Consider the following 11,097-nt stretch of genomic DNA (forward strand, 5'->3'; position numbering starts at 1 on the left):
TATAACTTCAGAGATGTGACAATCATCAAAGTCTAAATCATTATGACCTACAGCAATGGAATCATTGTCCCCAACATTTTGAAAAAAATTAGCAGTTTTATCACAAGCAGTTTCAGCAGTTTTAGCAGTTTCAGGTAATTTTGCACGCTTTGCACCAGGAATAGAAACATTGCCAACACCAATTATTTTACCATTGATAGTAGGAGGTGTAGCAACATGTGAATCATTATCATTACTAGTGGTGGTAATAGTCCAAACTTTAGCTACATTATTCTCTTTAGCAAGTTTTTCATTTTCTTCTCTATCCCACCTAGCATGCAATTCAGCCATCAATCTTATATTCTCATTAATTCTAACTTGGATGGCATTTGCTGTAGTAACAATCTTATTATCAATATCCTTATTAGGCATAACTTTCAATTTTAAAAGATCAACATCAGAAGCAAGTCTATCAACCTTAGAAGCAAGAATATCAATTTTATCAAGTTTTTCCTCAACAGATTTGTTAAAAGCAGTTTGTGTACTAATAAATTCTTTAAGCATGGCTTCAAGACCAGGGGGTACACTCCTATTATTGTTGTAAGAATTCCCATAAGAATTACCATAACCATTACCATTAGCAGAAGGATATGGCATATAGTTGTTACCAGAATTATTCCTATAAGCATTGTTGTTGAAATTATTATTTTTAATGAAGTTCACATCAACATTTTCTTCTTGAGCAACCAATGAAGCTAAAGGAACATTATTTGGATCAACATTAGATCTACCATTCACAAGCATAGACATAATCACATCAATCTTATCACTCAAGGAGGAGGTTTCTTCGACAAAATTTACCTTCTTACCTTGTGGAGCTCTTTCCGTGTGCCATTCAGAGTAATTTATCATCATATCATCAATAAGCTTTGTTGCCGCCCCCAAAGTGATGGACATAAAGGTACCTCCAGCAGCTGAATCCAATAGGTTCCGCGAAGAAAAATTCAATCCTGCATAGAAGGTTTGGATGATCATCCAAGTAGTTAGTCCATGGGTTGGGCAATTCTTTACCAAAGATTTCATTCTCTCCCATGCTTGAGCAACATGTTCATTATCTAATTGCTTAAAATTCATTATGCTACTTCTCAAAGATATAATTTTAGCGGGAGGATAATATCTACCAATAAAAGCATCCTTACATTTAGTCCATGAATCAATACTATTCTTAGGCAAAGATAGCAACCAATCTTTAGCTCTTCCTCTTAAGGAGAAAGGAAACAATTTTAATTTTATAATATCACCATCTAAATCCTTATACTTTTGCATTTCACATAGTTCAACAAAATTATTAAGATGGGCAGCAGCATCATCAGAACTAACACCAGAAAATTGCTCTCTCATAACAAGATTCAGTAAAGCAGGTTTAATTTCAAAGAATTCTGCTGTAGTAGCAGGTGGAGCAATAGGTGTGCATAGGAAATCATTATTATTAGTGTTTGTTAAGTCACACAACTTAGTGTTTTCAGGAGTATTCATTTTAACAGTAGTAAATAAAGCAAACTAAATAAAGTAAATGCGAGTAACTAATTTTTTGTGTTTTTGATATAGAGAGCAAGACAGTAAATAAAGTAAAGCTAGCAACTAATTTTTTTGTGTTTTGTTTTAGTGCAGCAAACAAAGTAGTAAATAAAGTAAAGCAAGACAAAAACAAAGTAAAGAGATTGGAAGTGGAGACTCCCCTTGCAGCGTGTCTTGATCTCCCCGGCAACGGCGCCAGAAATTTGCTTGATGCGTGTAGTTGACACATCCGTTGGGAACCCCAAGAGGAAGGTGTGATGCGCACAGCAGCAAGTTTCCCTCAGTAAGAAACCAAGGTTTATCGAACCAGTAGGAGCCAAGAAGCACGTTGAAGGTTGGTGGTGGCGGAGTGTAGTGCGGCGCAACACCAGGGATTCCGGCGCCAACGTGGAATCTGCACAACACAATCACAGTACTTTGCCCCAACGTAACAGTGAGGTTGTCAATCTCACCGGCTTGCTATAACAAAGGATTAGATGTATAGTGTGGATGATGATGATTGTTTGCGAAGAAAAGTAAAGAACAATTGCAGTAGATTGTATTTCAGATGTAAAGAATAGGACCGAGGTCCACAGATCACTAGTGGTGTCTCTCCCATAAGATAAACAGATGTTGGGTGAACAAATTACAGTTGGGCAATTAACAAATAAAGAAGGCATAACAATGCACATACATATATCATGATGAGTACTATGAGATTCAATCAGGGCATTACGATAAAGTACATAGACCGCTATCCAGCATGCATCTATGCCTAAAAAGTCCACTTTCAGGTTATCATCCGAACCCCTTTCGGTATTAAGTTGTAAACAACAGACAATTACATTAAGTATGGTGCGTAATGTAATCAACACAAATATCCTTAGACAAAGCATCGATGTTTTATCCCTAGTGGCAACAGCACATCCACAACCTTAGAACTTTCTCACATCCCAGATTTAATGGAGGCATGAACCCACTATCGAGCATAAATACTCCCTCTTGGAGTCACAAGTATCAACTTGGCCAGAGCCTCTACTAGCAACGGAGAGCATGCAAGAACATAAATAACATATATGATAGATTGATAATCAACTTGACATAGTATTCAATATTCATCGGATCCCAACAAACACAACATGTAGCATTACAAATAGATGATCTTGATCATGATAGGCAGCTCACAAGATCTAACATGATAGCACAATGAGAAGAAGACGACCATCTAGCTACTGCTATGGACCCATAGTCCAGGGGTGGACTACTCACACATCGATCCGGAGGCGATCATGGCGATGAAGAGACCTCCGGGAGATGATTCCCCTCTCCGGCAGGGTGCCGGAGGCGATCTCCTGAATCCCCCGAGATGGGATTGGCGGCGGCTGCGTCTCTGGAAGGTTTTCCGTATCGTGGCTCTCGGTACTGGGGGTTTCGCGACGAAGACTATATGTAGGCGAAAGGGTAGGTCAGGGGGCGTCACGAGGGCCCCACACAACAGGCCGGCGCGGCCAGGGCTTGGGCCGCGCCGCCCTGTTGTGTGGCCACCTCGTGGCCCCACTTCGTTTCCTCTTCGGACTTCTGGAAGCTTCGTGGAAAAATAGGACCCTCGGCGTTGACTTCATCCAATTCCGAGAATATTTTCTTACTAGGATTTCTGAAACCAAAAACAGCAGAAAACAGCAACTGGCTCTTCGGCATCTCGTCAATAGGTTAGTGCCGGAAAATGCATAATAATGACATATAATGTGTACAAAACATGTGAGTATCATCATAAAAGTAGCATGGAACATAAGAAATTATAGATACGTTTAGGACGTATCATCGCTCCATCGCCATGCAACGCTGCCAAGAAGCAACCGTAGGGGCTACGCGGGCGGCGGGAGGTGAATACATGTACGGTCGACATAGTAGCGGTCGTTTATTTTCAATTTATGTGAGCCTTTTGTATAACTGGTTGTTGGATCGTTTGTTATGTGACATTTACAAACCGGTCCCAACGGTCGATGGCCGGACACAAACGATGTCCTGTGCCCGATGCATCCTTTCTCCGAATTTGGTGAACGGATGGGTCAGGACGGACGGGTCAGTCGTCGATCCGCTGAAGCATGTACGAGCTGTCCGCGCCAACCAAATCAGACACGCCAGTACCTGATGAGTCGGTCCGCGGTTACCCTGGGAGCTTTTGCATGTGGCAATTTGTTTGTTCATGCCAGACTAGACTACGTAGGGCACACCATTCTGCCACGAGTCCCTCTTGTATGTCTTGAATTATATGCGACAGAATCATTTGGTCTCTAGTTGGAAATGATGATATTTGATGAAAAGACACTGGTAGCTAACCAATGCCAGCATACTCTTTTTTTTTTTTTTTTGCTTTTGTGATGAAATGGCAGGATTAGATATTGAATTATTGCAGAGGCCGGGGTATTTCCTCCTTTTTGATAAGCGATCCTAAATTATTGATACCTGGTTTAGTATGACTGATAGTTAATCATTTCCGAAATTCTCTATTACAACAACAAGCTAGTTGCTAGGTTGCTCCTTTGCATCGATTGTCCGTTCTTTTCGCTAACTGATGGCACAAAATAATTTTGCCTAGTCTGCTATAACATCCATTGTCTAAAATGAAATGATGTCCTCAACCTAGCTCGCGGCTCTCAAGCAATCATTTGTATCTAGGAAATCAAGTTCTAACTTGTCGACGATCAAATCACTGTCCCATTCTTGCTCGACAATTTTTCGGTAATTACTATAGCGGAACTCCGAATTTCTATACATGCCACTCTCACAATGTGAATTGCGAAATCCCATCCCTCGTGTGTGTCCACCAAGTCTGCTATATCTTGTGTTTCTCTTCCCATGCCGATCATTTTCCTTGGGCTATGATTTTCTACGTGATGCTTGATTCTCTTGATGTGCCATCTTTTTGACACCTCATCTTCTCTTTATGTGTGTGTGTGTTTTTCTCTGATGCGTCATTTATTGCACTAGCATGGAAGGGCACGGCGGCACGCCGCGCCGACTTTGTACTACAATGGTAGTAATAATTTTAGAATTATACTTGAATTGATAAATATTAAGAGTGAGTTTAATATGGTTGGTAATGAATACATCATACACTGAAATTTTATGCATAAAAAGTTAACCTTGAAGATGAAGTAATGGAGTACACTGAAAAGCGGAAAAACGGGTGGGCATAGAGAAAGACGGTGGACAACAGTAGACTTGGTAGTTTTGATAGTACACGGGTATACAATGTTGTAACTACATGCATGAATTCTGTTCCAGCCACTCTCACCTTCTCTATCAAATGATATGTATACAATCTCGACGTCGTCTGCGTAAAGCAAATAGGCTTTCTTTGACACCCGCTCCATTGCTGAGGAAGATGTGATGCCAGGGCTTGTCTTTCTGGGCGAGAACCTTGTCAAGGAGGGATCTGTTGATGGCTTGTATTTCTAGGTGAGAATGTCAGGCTTGTCTTTCTGGGCTAAAACCTTGTCAACGAGGGATCTGTTGATGGCTTGTATTTCTAGGTGAGAACCTTATCAAAAAGTGATCTGTTGACGGCACAGACTTGGCAACGATGCTTTTCTCGAACTTGATCCAGGCGACGCTGTCGAGATAGAAGTGGGTGATGAAAGGATCTCGGATGGCCCAGCAATGGTGTGTAAAATACATACATTCACATATAAACCACTGAATTAAGCGTTGGATTAGTTAATCGCATCGATACATAACTGTCAAATGTCCAATTAATTTTCATACTAATATGATAAGCATGTAGTACAAATAAATGGTCCGCGAAATGAAAATGTACACGATGAAATAAATGCAATGGCATGAGGTGTATTCCTTTTATATGTACACATATACACGTGTTGAACCTATGATGTTGTCTGTGTAATGAACACACACACATCCACACGCACAGTCTGATCCACTGCCTTCCCAGAACACACATATGCACTCGCCTTGGCCTCATACTATTATTCCAAACAACCGCTGAGTAGTTTCTTGTCCCATCTCTTCTCCACCCAGGCCACCTACATTTATGCTTTTCCAATCCCCTTCCTTCTTCCGATATTCCGAAGTCTCTAGTTCTCCCTGGCTGAGAGCTCACGCTCAAGCACAAGCATACTTGTGTCCTCCTGTACCTCCCATCCCGCACAGGACACAGGGACAGCGCCTCTCCGACCCGGCCGTTGACGCCTTCATAGTTCATGCACCAGCGTTCACACGACTGGCAGGGTCACTCCGGCGGCTGACATTTTTGCGCTCGTCCATGCACTCCGTCTGTGCTGAATTCTCTTTCCAAAACGTAGCCAGACTGAGGTACTATGCCTTTTACCGCTATTACGTTGCCCTATTTCTCCGCGCCCACATACTCATGGTCTCAGGCTCTCAACCAAGCTTCGGCGCCGTGACCCTGTGCTCTATGCTTCCCTACCAGGTCGTGTGGCATCAGGTATGATACCTGGATTTACATCATTGTTCTTTTATAGACATGCATTTCACATGCATGTCAGTGAGCTCATGGTCGTCTAAGAAACCATCGTAATTTTCCTTCATCTGAGTACAATGCATTAAGGAAATCTGGGAGGTACCGAACTGATCCCAACTGCAGTTGAAACTTCTCCATTGTTTTCCTGAAAAGAGAGATTGTTAGGTAACTTCCAAATAGACCGCAAAAAACTGAAGCACGTGTATTGATAATAGTGCATTTCAAACTTCCCCATTTAAAGAAAATAGAATATCTTGGATCATTTAAACTATCTTAACAGCAGACATGTGTTTGACGAATAGCCATGTTATCTCTGCCAAGCAACTTATTATGGAGGAACCGCAGTAGCATATGGATTTTATGAGGCATAGCAATCTTCCACACTTTAAAGGGATTTTTTGCAGAGACACCACCATAACTGACAACCTCATAAAAGGTTTGTCCTAAATAAATGCCAAAACCAGAGAAGGGCCAAAGAGGACATGTTCATCACTAAAAAGGGAAGTTGACATAATTTCAGGAAGTTCACCACATAAACCTGAATAAATCCTAGAACCAGATAACTAAAGAGTAGTGCCCCGTTTATCAGTAAACATGAGAGTGGACATAATCTCAAGAATTTGACCCCATAAACCTATGATATAACCACCAGCTCCTCTTGTAAAGGTAAGTTAATTCAAATCGTTAATTCTTATTATGTAGAGGCCCATGAGAATTGTTGCCTCAAATAGTACATATAAACCTACCACATGACCACTAAAACATAATACACTCAGTCCGCTAACCTTGTTTGTATCAAGCGGATCCTGGAACACAAAGAATGAAAGAAGGTATTAATCAAACGGTAAGTATAAGCTTACAAAATAACATTACTTGTTCTTCTATCAGAGATGTGAAAAAAAGATGTAGGCAAATAATAATGCCATTTGTCCACCCTTTCCAAATTAAATCTCAATAACAAAGTGGTAACATAAGAACCAACTCATATATGTACTTAATAAAATAATCTCTTATTTGGGGCTTCACAAAGGTCATGGAAAGGCTAGTGGTGCCTTACACGAAAGTTGGTTCATCGCCACGGTCGAGGAGTAGGATGGCGGCCTTGGATGACTTGGGCGGCGCGGGGCAGCTGCCCACATGACCCGTTTGGGCAGTGCAGCCACACCAGTGCCCCCACTGCCGGGACATCATCCTCCACTAACGGAGCCTTGCCTTGGACCGCGCTGACGACAACGGCGGCAGGTGGCACAGAGGCCAGCGCTGTGGGCGTCCTGGTCGTCTGAAATCCACAACAGATTAGAAGAATAACGTTGCCACAAGGGAACGATCGTGTAGCACAAAAACTTTATTTGAATTATTACAACCACCGTGCTGAAGAATTCAACATACAGATATGAAGAATCTATACATTATCAGTACTTTCATCCTTTCCATGTGTTTTCATCAAAAGGATAACAGTCTTACACAGTATTATCCTGTTGCATTTTCCCAAGCAACAAACCTATAACTGAATCAACAAATCTAATGAAACCTAGAAATCATGCGAACCATATCTGGAAAGCATAGGTAATGCCGAATCACCAATATTATGAGAAAGTATTAACCTAAATCAGTTTGTATGAATACACCTTAAAGTAGCTCATCAGGTTGACAAATCATGCATAATCTCTTAAGAAAGTAATAATTCTGGCAGCAGAGGAACATAGTAATTACATAGCAATGTCGACGTACACCTTCACTATATATGCTCTTACCAGCTGGGACACAAGGCTTCATAACTGCAATATGAAAATTATTCACTGAAGCAAGATTGAACAAAAGGATTATCTGCTCAGTTTATATCCTCAAACTACAAGTTGTAATATGAATATAGGATTTTACCACTGAATGTGCCGTTATATGTAGAGGAAGCCACTAATTCGGGGAAGCCATTGGAGGCTGATACACATTTTCGATGATGCAGCTTCTCCAAACGATGTACACCTTCATACATATATGCTCTGACCAGCTGGAACGCAAGCATTCATAACTGCAATATGAAATTTATTCACTGAAGCAAGGCTAAACTAAAGGATTACCTGCTCAGTTTATATCGTTAAACTACGAATTGTGATATGAATATAGGATTGTACCACTGGATGTTCTGATATGTGTAGAGGAAGCCATTAATTCGGGGAAGCCATTGGCAGGCTGCTACGCACTGGATGCTGTAGCTTCTCCGTTCTTAATAATGCAGTTCAATGAAGATAGAAATTGGCGTAAGAGCATACACGCTGATGTGTCCATACTGTCAAAAAAATCTGAAAGTAAATATCTTGTCAGCTCACAAACCGAACATATGCAATCTAGTAATTGTATCCACCAACAGAAGGAACACCAACAGAAGGAAGGTACATCTGAGTAATCCGCAAAACCAATCACAGTAGCAATAGCAAAATCCCGTGAACACGACCCGTGCGCCGATCATAGATGCAACAGGAGCAATGGCATGCCGACCAAGCACAACCCCTCCCAAAAACTGAAGCCTACCACACCTTGCACACGCACCACCGGGCCACCCACATCAAGTATTTGCAGGGCAATGACATCTTGAAGGCCATTATATCAGAACGAATGCGGAGGAGGCGACCCGCCGGCAGCAACCTGATCCCGCCGATAGCAACCAAGAGGATCTCCACTCAGAGGGAGACCTGACCAGATGTGCGGCAGCGACGGCAATGAACAGAAGCACAACCACCAACCATAATCAAAGAAGGCGACATGGCGAGCAGCAGCTGCCCGTCCCGCACGGCAAGCGATGCAGAGGCCACGCGACCCGGGCGCGGCACACGCAATGCACGGGCAGGGGCGGTCGTATCCTCATCAAGAGGTGGCGCGCAGCAGCTGTATCCAAGTACGTCGGGTGACTGGCGGCGACTTCCTGAAACAGCAACACCTGCAGCTGTAGTCGAGGTAGACGAAGGAGAAGGGGCAAACCAGGCATGAGATGCGGGAGGCCATGGCCAACCTAGAAGGCAGCAGGACCACCACCAGACCACCACAGCATCGGGGAGGCGAGAGGATAACAAAGCACGACGCAATTGAGGTGGGGTTCCAGGAGGTGGTCGCCGGTGTTGATGTAGTGGGGAGGAAGCCCAGAAGGTCAAGCAGGAGGTGCAGGCGACGTACAAGTGGTCGTACTCGATTGGGAAGAGCCGCTGGAGGTGTGAGGGCGTCGCAGCAATGCCGGCGACCAAGCCCATGGCAGGACGACGATTTCATAGGCCCGCTTGTAGGGGCGTGGCAGAGCATCGCGGCCGCGGGGAAACGGAAAATGAGGAGTCGCCGGAGCTGCAGCGCCGTGCGGCGGCGTTGGTCGTGACCAGGGGGAGCCGTGCTCTGGTCCTGGGGCACCATGGATGTGAGCGGGGGAGAGATGGGAGCAGGTGGGCAGGGGCAAATTGGTTTCTTGGTCTGGATAAGCGGCAGAGCTTTCGAGTATTCACTGCTGAAATCTGAGCACCGCTTTGACTACCATTTTCATCGCTACAGGCACACGGCAAAGCAGCCCCCAGCCAAAGCATAGTATGAAGGAAGGAAAAAAGGCAAAATCTTAGGGAACATCAAAAATGCACACAGAAGTAAAACGGAAGTAACCAACCCAATTAGTACAACACGTGTCGCAAGCTCGTTAATTCTCAGGGAGGCCCAAAATTATGAGAAAAATCGAGTTGGTTCACGTTTAGTATAGTAGTTATTACCATTGATCTACGCATTTTTATATCGTTGAGCTTCTATTATTGTGGGATTTATGTTCTTTTGTGACATGTTGTTCTCCTGACCATATCTCGGTTTGCGCCGATATCATGTTCGACCGATTGTAGCTTGACTCAACAGGTTTTGAAGACTCTTCATGATATGACGACACTCTAAAGATGCGGATTTTGGATTCTAATTTTTTGTTTGCAGTTTTTTCCTTTCTTCAAATGCAATGCGATTGTATACGATTTGCATTTAAGGATGTGTGTTACGGAGTATTAGTATTGCTATAGATCTTTAAAGTATGTATTTGTCTAGATTACTGTTCTTTTACCTCAAGTTGGATGTACTAAACGCAAAACCGTTTTTTTATGCTGACTATGTAAAAAAGATTTTATAAAATGGTGCTATAATAAGACTTTTCACGATTTTTGGCGTGTCTTTCACATAGGCCACAAGAAATGTTGACATCTCGCAAATCTTCAGGTGCGCATATAGCATGTGGATATTCAACAAAAGACAGAAACAAATCCACTATTGGTTTTACGTCAAGCAATACGTAGAGTAACTCCCAATATAGAAGTAAAAACAAGACGTAACAAAAAACGATCGACGCGGAAAGTTCCGATTGAAATAGGATCTAAACAAGGAAGAGCACTTGCCATTCATTGGTTATTAGAAGCATCCCAAAAGCGTCCGGGTCGAAATATAGCTTTCAAATTAAGTTCCGAATTAGTAGATGCTGCCAAAGGGAGTGGGGGTGCCATACGCAAAAAGGAAGCGACTCATAGAATGGCAGAGGCAAATAGAGCTCTTGCACATTTTCGTTAAGTACGTGCTAAAAAAATTGACATTTTGAAATGTTTTGGGTAAAGACAGCATATGTGAATTTCCGGTTTTTGGATACAAGTTTATGTTTGTGTTTCACTATTGGTCTGTTGGTAAGGTAATCATCACCAAGAGCAAATGGTAGAAAAGTGGGGTATTGGGCAACCGAAATTTAGTAAGATATTAAAGGAAACTCGTGCTAAGAAACAATCTTCAAAGATCAAACATATATTGGGCCTATTCAGTTATTTTTCAATCAAATTACGTTTAACCTCAGTTTATAAGAAAATTTACAACATGTCATCACGGTTTCACATAACTACCAAAGATATGTCATGTCGATTATAAACAAGACAAATTTGACAATGGACCTACCGCAGATAACACGACTGGGATCAATCTGGTCTTGGTGGGATGATGTGAAGTGGGTGCTAGATACAAGCTAATAATAACACCGATATTGTTAAAGTGTACAGCTTGATGTGCATCAT

General features: G+C 42.4%; 1 long non-coding RNA gene across 1 annotated transcript; it reads right to left on the bottom strand.

The window, feature by feature from the left end:
• Positions 1 to 6,523: 6,523 nt before the first annotated feature.
• LOC127309680 (uncharacterized) lies at positions 6,524 to 8,954 on the bottom strand. Its single transcript, XR_007857286.2, has 5 exons — positions 8,173 to 8,954; positions 7,922 to 8,069; positions 7,754 to 7,818; positions 7,098 to 7,319; positions 6,524 to 6,846 (listed from the first exon to the last, which is right to left on the bottom strand). It is a non-coding gene; the product is annotated as an uncharacterized lncRNA (long non-coding RNA).
• Between the last annotated feature and the right edge of the window lie 2,143 nt (positions 8,955 to 11,097).

This window comes from Lolium perenne, chromosome 6, assembly GCF_019359855.2.
Source record: "Lolium perenne isolate Kyuss_39 chromosome 6, Kyuss_2.0, whole genome shotgun sequence".
Taxonomy (NCBI): domain Eukaryota; kingdom Viridiplantae; phylum Streptophyta; class Magnoliopsida; order Poales; family Poaceae; genus Lolium; species Lolium perenne.